The sequence below is a fragment of the Camponotus vicinus genome, unplaced genomic scaffold (assembly GCF_025532165.1).
Source record: "Camponotus vicinus isolate PSW18456_S1 unplaced genomic scaffold, iyCamVici1.0 SCAF_2, whole genome shotgun sequence".
In the NCBI taxonomy this organism is placed as follows: domain Eukaryota; kingdom Metazoa; phylum Arthropoda; class Insecta; order Hymenoptera; family Formicidae; genus Camponotus; species Camponotus vicinus.
The window spans coordinates 14,505,786-14,527,552 of record NW_028141956.1 but is presented as its reverse complement, the minus strand read 5'-3'; the positions used below and the strand labels follow the sequence as shown (position 1 = coordinate 14,527,552).

At 42.1% G+C, this 21,767-nt stretch overlaps 2 protein-coding genes across 4 annotated transcripts in view; one reads left to right on the top strand and one right to left on the bottom strand.

Moving 5' to 3' along the window:
• Neo (ZP and PAN domain-containing protein neyo) overlaps nt 1-3,426 on the bottom strand; it is a 130,931-nt gene extending 127,505 nt beyond the window's left edge. Inside the window, exon 1 of the mRNA XM_083092611.1 lies at nt 3,380-3,426. The gene's annotated coding sequence lies outside the window, so the exon portion shown is untranslated. The remainder of the gene's footprint in view (nt 1-3,379) is intronic.
• The window catches only part of Atg16 (Autophagy-related 16), a 402,094-nt gene that overhangs the window by 291,592 nt on the left and 88,735 nt on the right, over nt 1-21,767 (top strand). The window lies entirely within an intron of this gene.

Sequence of the window (21,767 nt, the reverse complement as noted above, 5' to 3'; positions counted from 1 at the left end):
CCCTCGAAGTCAATTCGGTGCAGGGAAGGCGGAGAAGAACGAAACGCTGAAAGGACGTCAGCTGTGGATGCATTACCTTTCCGCCGGGCGTCTTTTATGACTTTTTAGAAAGTCACAACAAAGTTCGACAGCGAGTTTCGCACAATGGCTCTTTGCAATCGTACCCGCCTCCTTTCGTCGATTCTCTCGTTCCTTTCGTCCCGGGTATTGTCTTTGCGCATCGTCGGGTGTCCACAGCATTCAAGTAAATACGACCGGTCGACACCAAATCCTTTATACCGATTATCCTCAATAAAGTTCCCGCTCGTTAAACTGTTTTATCACTGCGGCGCGAACGTAATTGAGTTTCGATGTTTAATTTCATTAAGAAGAGCGAATATACGCTCTGACTCTCGAATTAGCCCAACGTGATAAAACGTCAAAGTTGCTAAAACAAACTTTCGATGCTATATATTGAATCTTTTATTTTTTCTGTCTTTTAAAAAAAATCCAATGATAAAAATAAATTTCAAAAATACATTCAAAGATGTAACTCGAAATTTATGTAAAAATATCGAAAAACTCGAAACAACAATAATGCAGTTTACATTTTGATCGTTGGAAAATATTACGCCCTATTAATTTTCAACCTTATATCAAACTTTAATTATACATTTTTATTAATGATTTTTATAGTTACATTTATATAAATTTTATAGAGAAATAATTTTTTTCTATCATATTTTTCATAATCAAATTTTGATGTTCATAAGTCGATATTTGTGTAAATGATTAATTATATATTTGATAAATCTGATGACACAATATATCTTTCTATTTAATTGCTTCTATCAATTTCACAGAAAATAAATGAAATTCAGGCATCTTTGATAGCTCTATAACTCTTACTTGATTAATATACATCCCAAAGTATTGTACTCCACCATATTTTAAATAGTCGGTAAACCCAGACAGCCATATCGTTGACTCGTTACAAAACGCGCCCGCAAACACTTCTCACGCTCTAAAACGCACATTATCCGCGTTAAAAGCGCATATAAACCTCGCACACGAGGTTCTTCTTTTATTCCACACGGTAATTTCACATGTTTCGCTCGCGACTCGCGGTTACCGCGAGCCGTAAAGGCACCGAGATAAACCGGTACATCTTTCGCGCGCAACTTAGCGAGAAATATCTCTCGTAGCGACTTGCGGACGCATAACTCGCCGATTGCGAAACGGCGCCGGACAGTTATACGCGGGAAAACGAGCGTCGTCATGGACCATCGGCGCGTCGACCCACAAGCAGCATCGAGTAACCCTAACCACGACGAGCCTCTCGATGCCGGCCGATAATAATATTCCATTACAGCAGCAAGACCGTACATCAGCGATCGTCACGCGGACTCCCCTCGCGTATCGTCCACGACACAGCGATAGCATCTACACGAGGCGTTAATTACGTACCGTCCTACCGCGTTACACTAGCACTCGAGATACCTCGCGGTAGCCGAACAAAGACGGGGAGAATCGTCAACTCTCGATCTCTCTCCTCTTCCTTTCTTCCACTTACCGATCCTTTCCTCTGCACCGTTCGCGCTCCCACCGGCCGTTTTCCTCTCTCAAGATCGCAACCCTCTATCGCGAGACGCAAATATAAGATCGAATTCCAACGTTTGTTCAGACTCGCCGCCGGCGCGCGATCTACCGATCCTCGCACCGTTGCTGGAAGATAGGAGGAAGACAGATGCGCCGCGGTTCTATGAGAAATCGTCTGTAACATCGAACATATAACCGTTCGAACGACACCTTCAAACCGGTATTCGAGGTTCCGCAACGATGGCTCGAGCTCGGGATAGTTATAGACGCGAATAAATAACACGTCTCAAGTTTGCCCATCAGTCGTCGTGGCGATAACTCTTCAATTTTTATCTATTCTTATTTATCTTTACATCGAGCAAATTGTTAAGTATATATACATCATCCGGGGTTCTCTCGCGAGAAAAGAATTGCATCTTCAAATTCGATAAGAAGATATTACTCTAATATTTTTGCTTTACATTTCTCTCCTCGAGTCTCTTCATCTCCCTTGCTCTCGCTCGAGTATCTTACGTGAATTTTTGTCAGTACCGCACATTTCATTTCATATTCCTTCTAAAGATATATTATATCTTTCTCATGCGCGGAGCCAAGGAAAAATGCACGCGTACGTTCCATGCAATATCCAAGAATTGTGAATGGATACGCATCTCGCGCGTTTCAGTCCCAAGACGCATAGAGTTACCTATTTCCGCGCTTCAATGCCGAACTAACTTACGTCTCGTGTAAGGCTGCAGCACTGTTATAAACACATTCTGTGCGTCAATTGGCTTGATTCTAGTGCCTGCGCGGAATAGGTAATCTGTGTGTTTCAATTATAAACCTAGAGCTGTACACGAGATGTAGCATGCGAGCGTATTCCGCACACCTAAGCACGGCCACGGAGATACGCGAGGAATTGATAATTTGCAGGCTCTAACGAGACGCCTGCCGGATTATACGTATAGCGCGATTCCATAAATGGATATTCTGTATTCCGCGTAATCGAATATTTTCAGCTACATTATTTTAACCAATGGTTGCACCACAGTAATTTTACACGGCCGTTAAGCACGCGAGCGAGTTTCAGGCATTATTATTCGAATTATCCTTGAAATCACGATTTAAAAAAAAGGAAAGCGTATGACGTGGAATTAATTTAACGTGGACTACGCGGCATCCTAGCGACAGCCAATACACGGGAGAAATAGCAAACCATCGAACGAGAAAATAACTAGTGACAGATTCACTCGATGGAAAAGAATTGTGCAGCGGGTGTCGAGGCATTTTACCGCTAAGAAGAATATGGAACTTCTACTATCTCTTTTCCCTCCTTTCACGGCGATTCCAGCGAGCATTGTCGCTTTGAACCGACTAAAATTCTTTTCGATCAGTCGATAATTTGAAACGTCTATACATTTTCACAATCACGAGGGTGCGTGCGTTTTTCTCTTGATTTTATTAATAATATATTGTATAAAAATGTCGATATTCACAAAAAAAGTCAAGTGGTATCTCGAATAATGTGAATGAAATAATTGAATTGAAAATCTCGATCTTTATTGCATCGAGAGGTAATCGTTAGGCGTAGTAGTAATAAATTCCCAAAATATCTAGGATCGAGTAAAATCCCGGATTACAAAGAGCAGTCGTAAACTTGCTCGGCTGAACTCGAATAATGTTACCTTATCTACACCTAAAACGATTCTCATTAACCCGCTGTCGCGCCATTACGCGCTACACACGGAAAGTGTTCCGTATCTCCCTTGGGGGAAAAGTTAGCCGACATATTTGGTATTAAAAATACTTATGCATCACTTACCGCTGTTGCTGTTGTAACCGTTCGACCCTCGCTGAGGCTCCTACGTCCTGCAACAAGAAAACAAGTTTTTCGTTACAAGATATATATCGGCGAAGAAGTTTAACTTCGCATTTTATATACACCAACTTAGCAAGTTTCTAAACATTTATCTTGTGTTTACAACAAGTATCGGACGATCGTTTATAGTGACCGCATATCAGGTGACTAATGCCGTAAGATTTAAACTCAATTGGAATAAAAATGTTCATTTCTCCTCGCGCGTATATCCGAGCGTTTGCATTTGGAAATATTCAACCGGCGAACGCGTAAAAATTCAAATTTTGCCTTATCAAAGTAAGGAATAAGTGACGTGGGTGCGCCACCGCCGGTGAACTTTGTAATATGACATATAGTCTCCTCACACTCTACCTAGTCATACGAACGCGCGGGATACCGAATTTAAATTCTTTTCGCAGTTTCCCCGGGAATCCGCCTTAGAAAACGAGCGGCGGAGAGTAAGACCGGGAGTAAGGTGTGCGACTGCAGAGAAAAATATTAATTCCAGTTCCTTCTCTCTTTCTCTGTCGCCCGCTAAGAAGTAACGCGAGTAGTGTGTGCTACTCATATTCCGAGTACGTAGTGGTAACGGACCCACGAGAGAGGTAGGAAGGTACGGCGACGAATAAATTTCCGTCCCGTGAGTCGGTAATGGAAGAAATGGCGGGGCACGCGTGGTCGGGTTAACAACGCGCACGAGGGTGGATTGTTAAATCGGGGTAGGCCGCGGACAATGTGAGCGCGGTCGCTCGTACGGAAAACACGCGCGATTTTATTTCCGAGAGAACAGTCGAACAGTAGACGATGAAATAATCGAGAAAAAAGTGTTCGCGCAAAAATGAATCAGTTCAGGAGGAAGGGAGGGTCGATATACAACCGATGATTTAGCGAGAGAATGAAGAGTTGTGCAAACTTTAGAGATTCAAATTGCGATAAAAGACGTAAAATATGTCGGATATGCTGGAAAAGTCATATTATGAAAGTCTCTTGGAATCTTTCATTTGTATATTATGAATATTTCTTTTTTCTTTTTTTAAATTCCGAACGTTTCTTGTTAAAGTTGCGCACGTTGATTGTAGCTATCTTGTTCGGATTGATCTTCGGCAACTACCTACTATATGACTCTTTGAATTTCATGGAGCAAATCGAAGCGACGAGCAGATATCTTGAAATGTCAATGAAATCGCATCGAGGCCAACGAACGACTCTCTCTCTCATTCTCATTTCAACTTTACTACGCTAGCAATGCACGTACACGCTTGTGTCATAGTGAAGGACGCAGAAATGCAGCGGCGCGATGCGGTCGGATTCGCAAGTAGTTTCAGAGCCGATTGCTGACCGCGTACATTTTGCGGACAATGCTTTCCGAGGGAAAACGTATCCTGGATTCAGTTTCCCCCGCGGGAATCGAACGCGGGGATGGAGATGGTCCAAGAGATAGCGCTGGCTCTCTCTCTGCACATCGGCTACACATCGTCATTCGATGCGTAACTACATCCAATTGCTATCCGACAAACCTTTCTAGGAACTCGGCGAGTCGCCTCTGGAGCAGCCACGATGGTTACATCGTTGGCGGACCGAGATAAAAGGAGAGCGAAGGAAACGACCAAAGGAGAAGGTGCCGGACGTAGAATAAGAGAGGCATTACAGACAGGTCATACTTTATAGCACGAAATGCGAATAGCGAGCACGCTTGACGTTGCCATTTGCCGAGTGACGTATGCTCGGAAGGAGAGGTCGCTTAAACGTCCAAACGACAGCGGAGGATATAAAATCTATCACGATCGCATCAACGGGTGATTGGTCGATACGACGTCATCGTTGTCGGCGTCTTCGCCATCATTGTTGTCGCTCAAGCGTTCTTTCAACGACATTCCTCCGGTGTCTTTATTCTTCTCCGACGTCAATGTTGTCGAGGCTACCGCGCCTCTTCAGTGGCTTCTCAATATCGTCTAAACTTTTTACTTCCTTGCGTACCGTTCGATATCTTCAACGGCATGCTACATAACTTGTCGATGCTTCGACGTAGCAGTTCGGCTTGTTGCTCGTTAACAATTTTATTCTTTAATATCCGTAAAAAAAACATCCGATCTCTGATTATTCCAAGCTGCTGTAGATGGCAACATCTTACGACACGTTACGTCTCACCGGTAGTTATTAATTAGCTAAATTGAAGTTATTATTTCACGCTCGTAAAACAAATGTACCTCCGCTTGGCCTTCTCCCCAGCTGGTCAGCAAGTGACGCTAGATTGGCACGTTTCTCGCAGCGGGAACAGGGAAGAAAAGCAACAAAGAAAAGGTGAGGTGAGGAGAAGTAGAGACGGAACTTGACCGTCAGACATCGCGCCTCGTTCCTTTCGATCTATTATACGGCCGTTGTACACGAGCCTCTCTCGTCGTGTCGTAGGTACAACGTGGCGCGGCGTGGTTCACGGCGTGGTCGTGCGCGACGAACGGTATGGCACGCTTCCGCGGTAACTCCGTCGAGAGAAGCGCGCGGTTATTATAAATTCTGTGGGAGTAAGCGCGGAGAGTAGGTAGGTAGCCACGTAGAGAGCTCTCTCTACGTACTTGGATATAATAGTCTGAAACAAGTACCGCCACGAAAAGGGCGAGGTCAGCTTGTCTGTCGCATATTAAAGAACACCGGAGCCTGTATCTCTTCCCCTTTGCGCGCGAAGGGCAGGAATGCACACACGGGAGGTTGCGCCGCGTAAGTGGCTCGTATATTCGACGGACGGCCGTGCGGCGGTGGCCCCCCCGGTATCGACGAGCAGGCAGGAAGAAGTTTCAGCCCCGCTCTCCTCGCCGACACGGTCTATTGCTGCCAAGGCTCACGGGCGGCGCGAGTAAATTAAAGGAGCGCGCGTGCGACAAGCGCATTCTTAGATGCTCCAAGATTTTATACATACATACATATATATATTGTATCACATGTTCTGCTCCCTCTCTCCCTCTCTCTCTCTCTCTATGTATATATAGGATGTTTCTTAATAATTGCGAAAAATTTTAGATGATTCTTTGTCGAAACTTAAGGGAGGTTTTTCCTATAAACATACTCCTACATCCCTCCCTGTGGAGTTACACTCCTTCAAAAATGGGGATAAAAATTAGGTTTTTATTATAATTTTGTTTTTGTACCAATTTTCCCAATATTTACTCTAATTTTATTTTTATTTTAAAATTTAATTTCTCGTAATTCGAAACCTATGCTATTTAGCATTGTGCTGTGCATGATAACGTATTTTATTTTTTTCTTGAAAACTACTAATTTTATGAAAAAAAATAAAAGAAATAAAAGTTTCTGATTAATCAAACTTTTTAATGCATATTTTTAGATGATCATATTCCGGCTCATTAAAAAGTTCTAATAAAAAATTGAATAGGGGTTGCTAGTTTCATCCCCTTATAACAAGGGGCTGAAAAAAATATTAATAAATAACCTTTTTACTAATAGAAAATATCCACCTAATTTCATTTCTTTAACTTGTTCCAAATTTGAGAAAAAAATAAAAACTTAATTTTTATCCCCATTTTTGGAGGAGTGTGACTTCACAAGGAGAGATGTAGGAGTATATGTTTATATGAGAAACCCCCCTTAATTTTCGACAAAGAATCATCTCCTAAAATTTTTCGCACTTATTAAGAAACACTGTATATATATTGATTTGCTATGGAAGAGGGTGACGGGAAGAGAAACTGCGAAATGTAACATCATAAAACCCGTAAATGCGATTTCGCACGTGATAATGATGGGGCGCGCGATTATCCGTGGGCTCTTTTCCCGCGCGATTCTCTTTTAATTAGATTTTCCAGCTAATAGAGATAATACTACTTTGTTATTTTGCTCGCGTTAAAAATCGCACGTAACGTCCGGCGATCGCTTATTAGCACGTTGATTAGAGTCCTCCGGTTATGCGCACTCGTAATTACATGGCTGTTTACCGGTGCTTTACCGTTTTAATTCGCTCACCCGGATTACGAACGATCTTTTCATGCAAACTGCAACGCGCGCAGAATTTTGGCGTAAATTGATCGTGCGAACGTAGCGCAGAAATGCCGCGTTGTACCGTCGCAGTTTGCAAGTAGTTTGTAGATAATTAATGTCATGTGATTCCTGGGAAGCGCCTTACCTAGCCGCGTTATCGGTCGAAGTGCATTGAGTAGATGCTTTGTTCCTACCAAGAGCTCAATACTGTCAAAGGAAGTATACATCGGCGGTTGACCCTAAAATTAGTACATCTTGGTAACTTGGCTCCGAGTAAAACTGAATCTGCCTCGCGTACAAGCGCAAAATTACGTCGGGATTTTCGATTAAATTCTCAAGCGGGAGAACAGAGATAGACAAGCGCGCGTTTAACACCAGCAGGCAGGTTACTTTGCTCGGATTACTCTAGTCTGCGAGGAATCGAGAAACGTCTCATTTTTCTCTCCTGATCAGCCATTAACGAGTACAAACGCTTTAATGATTACACATTGATCGTCGAAAAATCTCCAGCGCTGTCGTCCGTTTAACACGATTAAAGAGTAAGCCGGATCCGATGGACTAACAAGAGAATGTTAAAACGACAGAGGAAGATTTTCAGGTAGACACGGCAATCTTACATTTTAAATGCTTCCATGAGAGATCTTGAACCGAAGCATCCGCTGTGGCCATAATTTTATGCTCTTTCTCTTCTCTCTCCCATCTGATCATTTTCGAATCAATCACAAGGCGAACACTGGCGCAAAAATTTCCATAAAAGACCGTGGACCATGTAAAATATCCATACAAAAGACCGCTTTATGAATTCGCGCGAGATCTACTCGGTTGAAACGTGAATAATATGCACCTGCTGCGTCGATAAAATGAGTTACGTGCAATCGTTCGCCCTAGCTCCATCCGGGAATCACGTTCTTGTCGAATATTCACCTGAATTCCCTCACGTTTTATCGTCCGAGTCTTGATTTTTCCGTCGAACCGGTGGCCTCGTGGACCGGACATAACCGTGGCCATTTCCGCGATGTATGATTCCACCAAATTCCACGACATTTACAAAAATGGGGCGACGCGTCTAGAATTCGAACGGATCGTAAGCATTTCTTTGGGCTATTTCCAATGTCCCTTTGGTTAGTGTTCCATACATTACGAGATGTATAACATAACTGAACTCAAAGTGAGATATTTTACCACATGATTTTGATATGACTGCGTTAATGTTATATAAAATTATAAAATTTTGCCTTCAAAAGAAGAATGAAAGATATTATACGTAATACCACAAATAAAATATATAACATTAGAGAGTATACACGTAGAGAGTAATAACGTGTCTCTCTAATTTGCATGTAATCTCGAAAATATAAACTTGAGTTAAAATTGCAAAATATATCGTAATACTCACTAACATGAAATATAATCGGATATACATCACGTACTTTGCGAACAGAAAATTTACGTCTCTCTGAATGCAATAATAATAAAAGCTGTATAATAACCAAGTGGAATCATGCACGCATAGAAGGTAAGCCAGCATTCCGGTTCATATATCACAGCTATTAGGCCGAAGCATTTGTGATCTACAGACCTAAATGATATTAATGTAACGGCCGGCCGTATAGTGACCACGCAGCAAAAATATTAATTAACCACAAACCGCACGTCGTAAAGAACGCGGTCAGAGTTAGTATGCAGAGTGCGGTGTGTAAGCAATAGCCCTGTTCATTGACCTACCCAGAAACCAGCCTGAGCTCGTTACATAAGTAGCCTACATAAATTGCCGGCTGATGGCACGTACTGGGATGAAACAGAAAAGGAATGCACATACATAGAAAGAGAGAGAAAGAGACACTTGTCGAAGAAAAACTCAATATTGACGTTTGCACGTGCATAGAAATTCTAAATAATCGCAGCGAGAGTCATCCGAAATCGAAATCACTCTGTTACACTTACACAAAACAGAAATATGACTATGCGTCTCGCATGTGCGTACCAAGGTAAATAAATGTATGCGCACAGGCGATGATGTAGCGACGTTTGCGCGAAAAGAATTTCGCATAATACAATCCCGCTCGTGCATTTCGCACTGCAATCTCGTCGGCTATTTTGATTTAATTAGTAAATCTTATGATTTAATTAGTAAATCTTAATATCACTCGTATAAACTCATGATTAAGATTATACTTGTTTCATGTAAAGTACACAGAAAAAAAGGACATTCTTGTTTTGAAAATATATTTAGTTTTAACATGGAAATCTTGAAATGAGATTATATTGCGTTAATTAAAGAAAAATATAATTGCTTACTTGAATGAAGCCATTTTATACAGTTCAATCAAGAAAAATATATTCTTATGATTTAAGATTTAATTTTCTTGAATGGAAAAGAAACAATGTTGGATAGAAAATAACATTTTTAAATCAAAGATTATAATTTTCTTAAAGTAGAATTAAATAATTATATATTCTTAAGGTGACAATTACAATATAAATTAAAAATTTTAAATTATCAAATTCTTCTAAGAAGACTATAAATTGTTGCGTATATACGAAACAATATATAAGTTTTGATTTGACACTTCTTTTTTTTCTGTGTAGTGTGAATCGTTTCGATCTTATTCACAAGGTATTAGTCCGACATATCCATGAATGAATAATCTGTTTTTGCGTGAAATTTTATCCTTCTTGCACACGCGTTAAGAATGTATGTCTCATGACACGCATGCGAGAAGGTGAATAACGGTCGTAAAAAGCCATCCTGCGTATATCGCGACGACAAACCGACCCATTTATAAACGATTCTGTTTATATCGGTCGCGCGGCTTATGCACACGTTGCATTTACGGCAAATGCATCCCCGCCTGCAGGAGCGAGGCGTTACGTGTTATTTTGGCGCCTGCCGTAACCAGACGCATATTTCATGCGTCCCACTTTCTTGTCACAGATACAAGACTACCGGGGCAGGCAGCAAAAGGAGCTCACTCGTTGTTTTGTTTATGGCGCGGTATATGCATACTTCGCCACCGGTAAACGCCGTATAACGTTTAACGGTACCCTCCAGATTGGAACTATCTCTATGGTATATATATATATACAGGCTTAGTCGTTACTTTTAGCATAACGTGGAGAACCACGAGAATATTCTCGTGACAAGCCACGTCTCACCGAAAGAAGTTATCCCAGCGGTAAACCTCTGCGTTCACACGAGATTAATTCACAAGTATCGAGAGCATCGAAAGGATGCAGGAGTCGTTCATGAAGCTGTATATGAATTCCTAGATGAAACTATCCTTTCGAGAGGAAAGGGGCGGATGCATAATCTGGTTTAAGAGCGACAAACGGCAACGAAAATAAACGTGTAACACGATCGATGGAGGGGCATTCATGAGAAACTAGGCGAACAGGAAAACTCACGGCGTTCGAGCGTCGATATCTCGAGAACTTTAATTTCCTTAATACGTCAGCCGTAACGTCAGAACCAATTAGTATCGAGCGATATACTTGGCGAGGCGATTCTCTCTTAGAGGGGAGTGAGAAGCGCGGTGCCGACCGGTGTGTCCAGCCTCCAATTTCCTCTCCCGTTAACCTCGTATCTATACCGTTGCTCCGTATCTGTACGTTGTCGCCTGCCACCTCTTAGTCCACATCCGCGCGTTGTCGTCGTCTGTGACCCGACCTGAATGTACACAACAGAGGTGAATTGCAACTGCAATTATGCGGGTCCGCTCGCAAACGATGTGGATATCCTCGCGCGAGCCCTGTCGTTATCGAGACAAAGGGTTCTAAGTTCCTTTCATTCAAAGCCATGTGCACAACAGACGCGCGCAAAACGCGCCCGTTTATTTCCTTCTGACGATGTTCCTAACTCATAACGATATTCACAGCTGCAACAACGACTCGGCGATCGGTGAACCAAGATGTTAAAAGCGATAACATTGAATACGTTTAATAATTCATCTCTAACGTCATATTTATTATCGATTTGTATAAAAAAGGCCATAGAGATAGAAAGCCATGCGTAGGACCTACATCTACTTTTCCTCCTCAATTATTTTAATCGCTTCTCAGGTGTTATATCTCACGCACATTATAATTTCGGCGCGATTACTATACGGCGACCAATTAAATCTATTCACGCAGTATCGCATTATATGTACTTGATTTGCGTCCGAGATTAGAATCAACGGTCTTTTAGCACGTGCTACGTATACAACCGCCGTCGAGAGTATTGCCAGCGAGACCTTTGCCACGTGATAATATACAACGGGTGTACAGGTAGAAAATTGAATTAAAGTCACTTAAGTGTTTACTCACGTTCTCAATTATACACGATGAACCCCTGGCATCGAAATAATTATCAGTCCATTGCAGTCCGTTACTCCGGTGCGCATAGCGCGCAAATCGACCGTACGGTATGGCTTAGCCGTCATCGTTGTCGAGGTTGCCATCGTCTTCTTCGTCACCGCGCGCGGATATTACATAGTATGTAATATATATATATATAAAATATTATATCGCGATACATCACACATCTGGCCATCCCATCTCGCGTATGTAGTATGCACCTATCGCGCGTTCATCGAATGTTACAGTGACCGTGGTATCGCGATCGACCCGCGCGGGGACCCAGCGTGTAAGGCCCAGCCTTCCATCGATAGGAAGAGCGCAGTTAACTCTAACGTAATAATTATCATGATTTTCTGTGGATCGCGGGCGGCCCACGGTAGGTCGCGGACCTTCTACGGGACTACGGGCTACGGGATCGGGTATTAGGAGCAAGAATGGCGACCGGACGAATCCGCGGACGAGATTTAATGCGGGTCTTATCCAGGAATGCCAGGCTCAAGATGCAAGAGATATAGCTCTCTTCTATAGCTCTCTGGCATACGAGATCGTGTCGGGGTGGTCTTCAAATAACAGTAAATCGATTTTATTCTCCTTTCGTACAATAACGCGATCGATAAGACGTATTCGCCTGTGTTCTTTCCTATCTTTATGTCGTGCTGATCGACAAATCAGTTCCGCTCGTAGTTTAATGGGAGTCACGAATGAGATGAGCTGTCCCGTTTTCTAAATGCATTTCTTATCATGCATTCTTGTAGGTGCCTCTATTCGTTACGTATTGATTAACGATATGCATGTTGTGCGAAAAAAGAGTGGCAATTTCTTGAAAATATTAGGTTAAAAGTGGAAAAATTAAAAGGAATAAGCTATTGATAAATTAGAATTTTTTTCTTGAGCGAATAATATCGATACATTTCTGATATTTAAAGATACAAAAATATTAAACGAATTTCTATTTTTGAATTTAACCATATTTCTGATGCGGCAAAATGGCATGGATGGAATTCGACACAAAGGCTGTGCATTTACCGCGCGAAGGCCAATCTGGCAAGTTTTCGTGAGCAAAATCGGACGGTATCTCGACCAACGTGTGTGAACAAATATTGACTTTTATACGGAATCAACTGCGAAACGGGCGAGGTAAAACGGGAGATAACACGGAAAAGAGGTATAATGGACGTAGAATTATAGCGGGAAATACCGAGGGAAAAAGGAGCAGGTCGGTGTATGGACAAACGCGTGCTCCAGAGCAGCCATGCATCGAAAACGTGGGAAATACGTGGAGAAAGAGAAGCACTTTTCCGCAGCCGGGTCCCTCGAGCGTGGCTCGCTTAGCCGTTTACCTTGCTGTCATTCGTCACGAATGAGAATGTCAGCCGCGGCGATGATACGGCCACTACACTTGTTCTACAGGATGAGAACGTCCTACCGTTCGCGACACCCTCCACGTTTCCCGCTCTCCCCCTTCAGTCTCATTACGCCATTCTGATTTGTCTCTCGAGACAAAGCCGGAACGTGTCCCCGACCTCTTTGTTGTAAGCTTTCAAGAGGAAGAAGTGCAGCGCGCGAACACGAGTCCCTTGTTCAACGGCGCGACAGGCAGCAGTCACGAGCTCTTTATCGCCGCGCGCTAATCAAATTCAACGTGGTGGAACGGAATTAAAGTCTCTCGGTCGTTTATGCGCCCATGATTAATCCCTCCTCGACTCACCGCTCGGCGCGTCTTACACGATTTATTATACCCTGGCCTTGAGCGAGTCGACAGATTGAACATCTCTGAAACATCCTGACTGATCAATAGGTGGGAATGAAGTATAGCAGGCTAGATTTCTCGATCGTCATTTATCATAAAATTATTATCTGCGAATTACAATAGTCTAGAAAATAAATATCTAGTATACCGAGAAATTTACTTTTGTCTGCGCCGATGAGAAGGAATATCTTTTGTGTAGATATTCTTGTAGCAACTGCGAATGTATTTGATTAGAGTAAAAATATTTTTATTATCATCAATTATAATTATTGTTTTATTTGTTTCTCTTTGCATTTGAATGTTGCATTAAATTTACTTAGAAAAAAAATCTATTATTATTATATAAAAACAAATTCATGTTCCTGGAAAAGTTTCTGGAGATATGTACATACTCCATATTTTCGAGCGAGTGAAAGCATTCCCGGCGTTCTTTTCGACACGTGACTGAAATCCAACACATTTTTGACATATCAATGTCACTTATAGTGCTTCCCTCGCTTTCCCCATCCCCACCTGCCCCCGATCTCTTCCCATTACTGTTTGCAAATGGGATTCCCGCGATCATACGCAAACAAGATCCCACGAAGTTTGCAGTGTCAGGGAAGGAAGCACTCTGAGGAAATCGTCCTGGGACACAAACAGACGATGCTTCATCTCTCTGAAACGATTTACACGCTGCGTCCGCGCAGTTTCTTCCGCGGCGCACGGGACGGTTAAGGTACGCTGAATTATCCATCGTGTAGACCGAAGATGGACACGAGAGTTAACCTCTAGTCTCGGCTCGAGACCGCATCAGCACGTTAATGCGAATAGGAGAGAAAATGAAAAAGGGGAGGAGAGGGAGAAAAAGAGAGAGAGAGAGACGATGTAAAAGGAGGAAAGAGGAAAGAAAGACAGAGAGAGAGAAAGAGAGAATCCGACTCGCGTTCGCGTTATCTCCGCGAGTGCGCATACATTTGCTCCGCGAAGCAGTTCCGTTTTCTTTACTTCTCTTTCTTTCTCTCTCTCTCTCTCTCCCTCTCTCTCTCTCTTCTTTGCAGCGTGTGCCATTCCCGACCGGTAGACGAACCTAACTGTTCCGAATCGTCGCGATAATTTCGTATCTCGCATGCAAGGCGACAAGGTGCTCCGCTCTCGTGCATCGTACTTCGAAACTACGTCGACCGCCCGCTCTACGTGCTCGACTCTCCTTCTCTGCTCCAAATAAATCGATAGATAATCCGGCATTACAGACCGCGATGCAGCTTCCATAGTCCGAGAAGAGGAGCTATGCACGTTGTGAACTGTGTAGGATGGGATATCTAGAAATTACTAACTAGCGCAGAGTTCACGAGCAAATGTTATCAGCAAAGGAAGCGGATGGAATCATGTTAAAGGGCCAAGGTACCAAGAGCATGCGAACTACGATATTAATAAAACTCCATTGCGAGACAGAGAGAAAAAGAAATGAATAAAAAAAGGATAATTTCTCTGGAAAGTTGTAAAAGATAAACATCTCATCTCTCCTCAATTTTTCCAGAGAAAGAACCGATTTTAAATCCGTGTTTAAATAATCGTAAATACTAGAGATACAACGGCAATTATTTCTACATTTTTCGCATACACGTGTTATTCGAAATTTAATTCAGATTTTTGCGCAACTTTTTTATAACGAGGAGAAGGTTTGACGTCTATATTTAACGAAACTTGAGCGTCGACGGGAGAAACGTGGTTTATGCATTAAATAAAAATATTAATCCTGCGCGTATGTTTTCCCGTCTTTCCGCGAATATAACGGCGCGATACCGTGGCAACCGAGCAGAGCGCGCTCGTATAAATCAATAAATAATGCCGGCATTATTGCAACGTAACATTACGATGTAACAACTCGCGTTTAGCCTTCCGCAAAGGAGCATCGCGTACACCTTACGATCTATCCTCACGATGTATCCCACCGTTTTCCATCTTCCCGCCGTGTGCCTCAACGCGCAGAGTTAATGACGCCATCGCCGAGAATTATACCCGGCCGAGGTCGTACTCTCTTACACGCTTTGAATCTCTTTCCGGTATTATTCATTACTCCTTAATAATGATCTTCGCGGCTTTCTTTGTTTCCTTTCCTCGTCTCTTCCGCTTTGCTGGGACCGCGACCGTGACAAAGTGTACACTTGCACGCGCGTGCGAGAACGCGGGGGGGTGAGGAAAACGAGAAGGGAAGGGAAGGGAGAAGGGGAACTTTCGCGGAGAGCAACTTGAACGTATCGCTCTCGTTTCGCCCCTTTTTCTCCGTTCGCCGAGTCCCCGAGCTATCCACTCGCTCTTGTCGTTCGATCTTTTTCCTCCCCCTCTCTCCCGCTGTACCCTTAACCATAAATATAAATCTCAAGAGCATCGAGAAAGTATTGTGATCACCAATCGTACTCGCCTCTTCTGTTTTCGAAACGGGGGTACGCCGGGGTACGCGTACATCCGTACCTACTTCCGCGTACGTGCGAGGAGAATGCGAGTGTATTGGTGGTATAAGAGGAAAACCTTTGCCGCATATACTACCGATGTTCCTTCGGTGAAATCGATCTTCCCTTTCTCTCCTTCTCCTCCTTTTCCTCCCCTCCTCCTCCTGCCCCGGCGCTTTATTCGCTCGCTCTCGACGACAAAAGAATTTTCGATCCGGAACTTTACAGACAGACAGACTGAAAGCTCGTATATTCCATATTCTGTAGCAATAACGTGGCTCTTTATGATCTCGTCTGCGATCGACAACCGTATATTTCCGTTTTGATTAACTCTTCTATAATGTACGGAAAATATCGCTTCAGGTTTACGAAAAATGTGGCTAAATAATAAACATATCCTGAGCACGCGAAATGATCTATAGTATACATCAATACGTAACAAGTATATATACAGGTATACGTTGCTCCTGTAGCTCTGTAGAGAAGGAAGGAGGACCGGCGAAAACTTACGATGCAATCTATAAACTATTTACGATAACTGTGTTATCAAAATAATACTGAATTCCTTTCATACTTTCTTATAAAAAATTCCAAGTATGGAAATCAATATCGAAACTGCATCATTATTGAAATTTTATATTTCGCGTGACATGTGTAACATTAATGAGAACATCGAGAGTGTTGCACAAGCTGTCATAAATGGCACATGAACATGTTAATAATATATGGATATGCATGTACATGTACATGCGATGTAACCAAGCGCTTATGTGAAACGCTCCTCAGTCAGCATTAATTATCTCTACGCTTTCGGAAGTTGTCTCTAATACTCCCTGACACTCCATTGAGTGCATTGATTATCAATGTTTCGTGGCCGCATGACATAAGTGGGTCAAGCCTTCCCTGCAAGCTCAAGTATGACGGATAGTCTCTCCACTTGCAGACTCCTCAGAAAGATTTGCGGATATCGAAACGCACGGTCTGACACGTAATTAGAAACTACAACAAAAACTCGTTTAAAAATTATCTACCGTGTCGATGACATCTGCGCAAAAATAATAACTTTTCCATAACGCATGTAGCGGTACACGAACATGTGCGTATCAAATCAATCACGATTTGAAAACGATAGTCATGCATATATACAGTAAAAAATAAAATATTAATTATAACATTTTTTTACATATCCCAGAAAGTCCATTCTAAATTTTAAGTTAAAATAACTCATTCGTCGTATGTTACTTATTGACAAACTTAAAATGTTAAATAATTGACACAATACTTTACATTTATTTTTGTTATTGTGAATTTAAGTGTAATATAAAAATAGCATACAAATTAATTAAAAATTACAAAAAAAATAGTTACAATAACTCGTAGGAAATGTTGAGGACATTAACATAAAATAGTAATTATTTTAACTTAAATTATTTGTAATAGAAACATTTGATTTTAGTAAATTTGATTATTTTTGTATGTCAAAGTTCAAGATTATTTGAAAATTCACTTTAACTTTTTTTAGAACGTTAAACTGACTTTGAGACATGTTGATTGTTTAAAATGATTATGTTAAAAATACTTAAAATAATATTTTATTTCTAAGAGACATATACAAAGTGTTAAGTTATGAAGTTGACTCATTGAAAACGTTATAAAAATAATAACATATAGGTTCTATGTTAATTTTACATTGAAGCACTGATCAAAACGTGGTAACACAAGAAAATTTTAACATATGGACGCACAATTTTTTACTGTGTAATAATCTTTTTAGAAACTTGATCTAATATGCAGCTTTCCTCATCATAATCGGCCAAAAAATGACAATAATCAAGCTTTGACGTAACTCGAGGTTGTTTCCCTCCCATCTCATTTTTAAGACGTATGTTACAACGTAACATATCGACAAGCAACGTGCCCCGGTACGTATCGCTCCGTCTAACAAATCTACTCGTTTTGCATCTGGTGAAAAATGTTATGTACTCTATCCATCTCGTCATCCGTAGGCGGATAATATTAATGCGGCGTGAGAGACATCCGGGATTCTCCCGAAGATCCCCCCCGTCTGCCCTTCCCCTCTGGAATGTCGCGGGGTAACGCATCGTCCTCCGTGTCGACGGAGACCGCGACGACGAAGATTACGATGAATATCCCAACAGCCAATTTTCTTAATAAATGATCCTATTACACGGCACGACGGCGACGTCGCTAAAAACGCGACGTTAAAATGTCTTATATATCATTCTAACTTGAAATTGGATATTTATTGGTGACAGACGGGACACACTTATTCAGTGGATCGCGCGCGATGCGCGATCAATCATAACGTAATACAATACACACTTTAGTCGGCCGATGTGCCGGCGGTAATGAATCGCATCCGCGGTAATAGCGGGTCAGTCGGCTTGAAAAATAACCGTAATATCGCGTTCGCGCGCGGGCCGTTCATGCGGAATTAGAGGATCGCCGAGCTTCCTCCGACGCGGGACAAAGTCGGAGCACCCTCCCTGCCTTTCGCCACCCTTTTCGGCTCGCTCCCAAATCCCGGCGCGAACGGGCGGTGCCCGAGGGACGTCGACGCGAATGCGAGGCGTCGCGACGCGATGCAACGCGAGGCGACGAGCCGCTCGGGAATGAAACACACACCACCGCGATTTAATATGTCAGCTGACACGCGAGATCACTATTTCCAAATCTCTGCGGCATATCCGCGATTGGTTGACGCACGCGAATGCGCCACGTCGTGATTTCGATATTGCCATAGTTGCATAGATATATCCTATTGGCTCAGAGAAAGAGAGAGAGAGAGAGAAATCGAATATTTGTGTCTGTGTGTATAGAACGATCCGTGTCGATCCGTGCGGGAGTTATCGGTTAAGCTTGTTAAATTTAACTTCGGCTTTTCGACCTCAGGTCCCGAGGGGCCCGTGGGACGTAACGGTGCCGGCAATGACAAATGGCGTCGGGCTCGAACACAAATCACGCGCACCCGAGGGCCCCTACCAGGAATCAAATCATTTTTCTAAACGTTCTATCGGCACGAGAACTTGTAACCTAGTAGATTGTCTCTCTAGCGAATCCGCTCGTCGTTCCATACCACGCTTGCTTCCCACGCAACCGCATCTTGAAAATGCATATCGATCTCTTCCGCACAGTTATATGATCGTGTTCGCGCGTATTTATTATATATTAATTATGACTAACTGTCCGGCAACGATGTTTAATTAACTTATCCGAGGAGAGAATCGATTAATACTTGTCGATAAAAAACAGGCAAAGTGTATAATTAATACATATGGAAATGGCAACCAATAATATTATCATTTTTATTACGAATATAAACTGCAACTCGCGTATTTATGTTAATTTTTGTTTTAAATTTTCAATCAGCTAAACCTGAATGTATTGCATATTATGTCGTGGCACGAATATGCATTTATCCGTGAAAAATAATGACGCAATAATAGAGCAAAAGTATCTAAATTAATATCGAGCTTCTAATTATCACCTCGCGATTCATCTTCGGGAAGCATGATCGCAAGACAAGGAGGTATGGAGTACACATGAACCGGGGAGCTCGAAAGGATGTCACGACCTACCCTCGGAATGCCGGAACGTCATTAATACAATTAGCAATTTATTATGGCGCTGTCTGACTGCTTGTCTGCCACGATGGTATCTTCGGGGCGTTAGTCGTCAGCTTCCCGGCTTGAATCCGGTGAATCTGACGCATGAACACGCACATATGTGTCCCAGAATTTGCGCGTGCCTCTATTCCGAGTCAAATCATCAAATTAAAGAAAATAACTGTTATTGAGAGACACGATTATGGAACTAATGAATTATTCAAAATGAAATCAAAAGCTTCAAAGATATGAATAAATACAAGTTTCCCGCGGAGAAATTTATTTCATTTTTTTTTCTCTCTCTTGCCTAGAACTTGAAATTAAAATGCATGATCTCCTATCTAAATTTTAAGAGTTCATAATTGAGGAAAATTATACGTGACTCGTGAAATGCCAATAAAGATAACGAAGGGTAACGGTTCGCATTAGAATAAGATTGAAAAAGCGAGACGTAGAGATGGCAAAAGAGACAAACGAGGAGATTACGAAATATCCGCTTTTACCGCAAATGCGCGCGTGTAGCATTAATAGAGGGAACATGCATCAGACGAGAATCCGCAGCGCGCGATCGCGTCAAGATCGGTCGAAAATTAAGCGACTTTGTGCGCTGATACCTGGGCACCGTACGAAAACCTCTGGTAAAAGGAACCGACGGTATCGGACGAGAGCGGGACGGTAATCCACGGGATTATGTCGTCCACTTAGCGGAACGTAAATGCGGAGGTGCAAGCTCTACGTTTTGTACGTGTTACAATCGCGCGCACAGCGTGTGTTTTGCCCCACGTCCATCCGTGTGGATCGAAAGTGTATCTCGGAGCGCTTTTAGGAAGAAGCAGTACCTCGGATTCGCGCGATCGATCGAACATTCGACCAAGAGCCACTTGGGCCGATTCTGCGTGAGAGCCGCTATAATCATCCCGTGAATGCCCTCGAGTTTGGAAATAATTGATGACGGACAGGGAACTTTCGACGTGCTCGCTCCATAACCGAGTATTGAAGCACGGCTAAAAATGACGGAGTTCGGTCCGCGGGCGAAACTACGCTCTCTATTAGAGCCAATTAGACGCTATTCAACGACGAAACCTCCGAATTTCGCGTGCTCGGGAGAGGAAACTTGGCTTTTCCTATCTTCGCAAAACTTCAGTTTTAGTCAGCGTCGCTGATTATCGGCGAATAAGTTTACTTATACGCTGTGATGACGTGTATTTCCCTTTCAAGTAAATAAACCTGAATCTCGTAAATATAACTAATTTTCGTTAAACAAAAATTAATTTCATGTTGATCAGGCAAGTTACGGTTAAAAGGGAACTGGGACACTCTATGTCTATGCAATGCTCCACTTACGAGAAGTTGTCCGAAACAGCGACGTGTCGTACGGTAAATCAACGCGAAACTGACACACATAGCCGCTGACTGATGCGATGATAGGCGAAATCAGATTCTTGTGTACATCGTCAATTTGCTGACTAAAAAGCAATGATATCTCAAGCATTTCCAGACCATTTGAAATAATAATTAGAAACAAATGTACATCATTTATCAAAAGTGTGTGATTGAGATGCTTAATTTATTGATAGGAAATAAGTGTCTATATCGTTAGAAAATAATAAATGCTCGAGAAAAAAATTATAAAATGTTATATAAAATTTATGAGGAATACATACACGTAATTTTGATAAAGTGTAACTTGTAAAGTATAATTTTCCATATGTATGATTCCATAAATGTAGTCGTTTCATATCAATAGCTATCAGTAGTGCTGAAATTGATTTTTCATATTCATAGAAAGTGGAAATATAAGAAGATTAAAATAATTGATGATACTAGCAGATGGGCCTTGTCTTGCACGGAGATCTAATAAATGTTTATGACATATTTGCGGCGTCTGTCATTCGACGATAATTATCGTTCGTACAAGTTATTCGCGATATGTAGCGCGGATCTCGTTTAAAATTTCAGATATCAAAACATACTACCTGTCCTGCCGGATTCAAGAAGGTGTACGCGACGTGTGCTCGCCATGTAGGTTTATCGATGTTATCAAACAACCGTACAATCTTAGTATACGATCTTGTTTTCCATCTTTAAGATCTGCTATATATGATTGACCGATTGCTAAATAGAGCGAGATATCAGACAGTAAACAGATCAGTCGTCAGTTGCTCCGGATACGAAACCGGACGAAACATGGCGAAAGGTACACATGTGGATCGCGC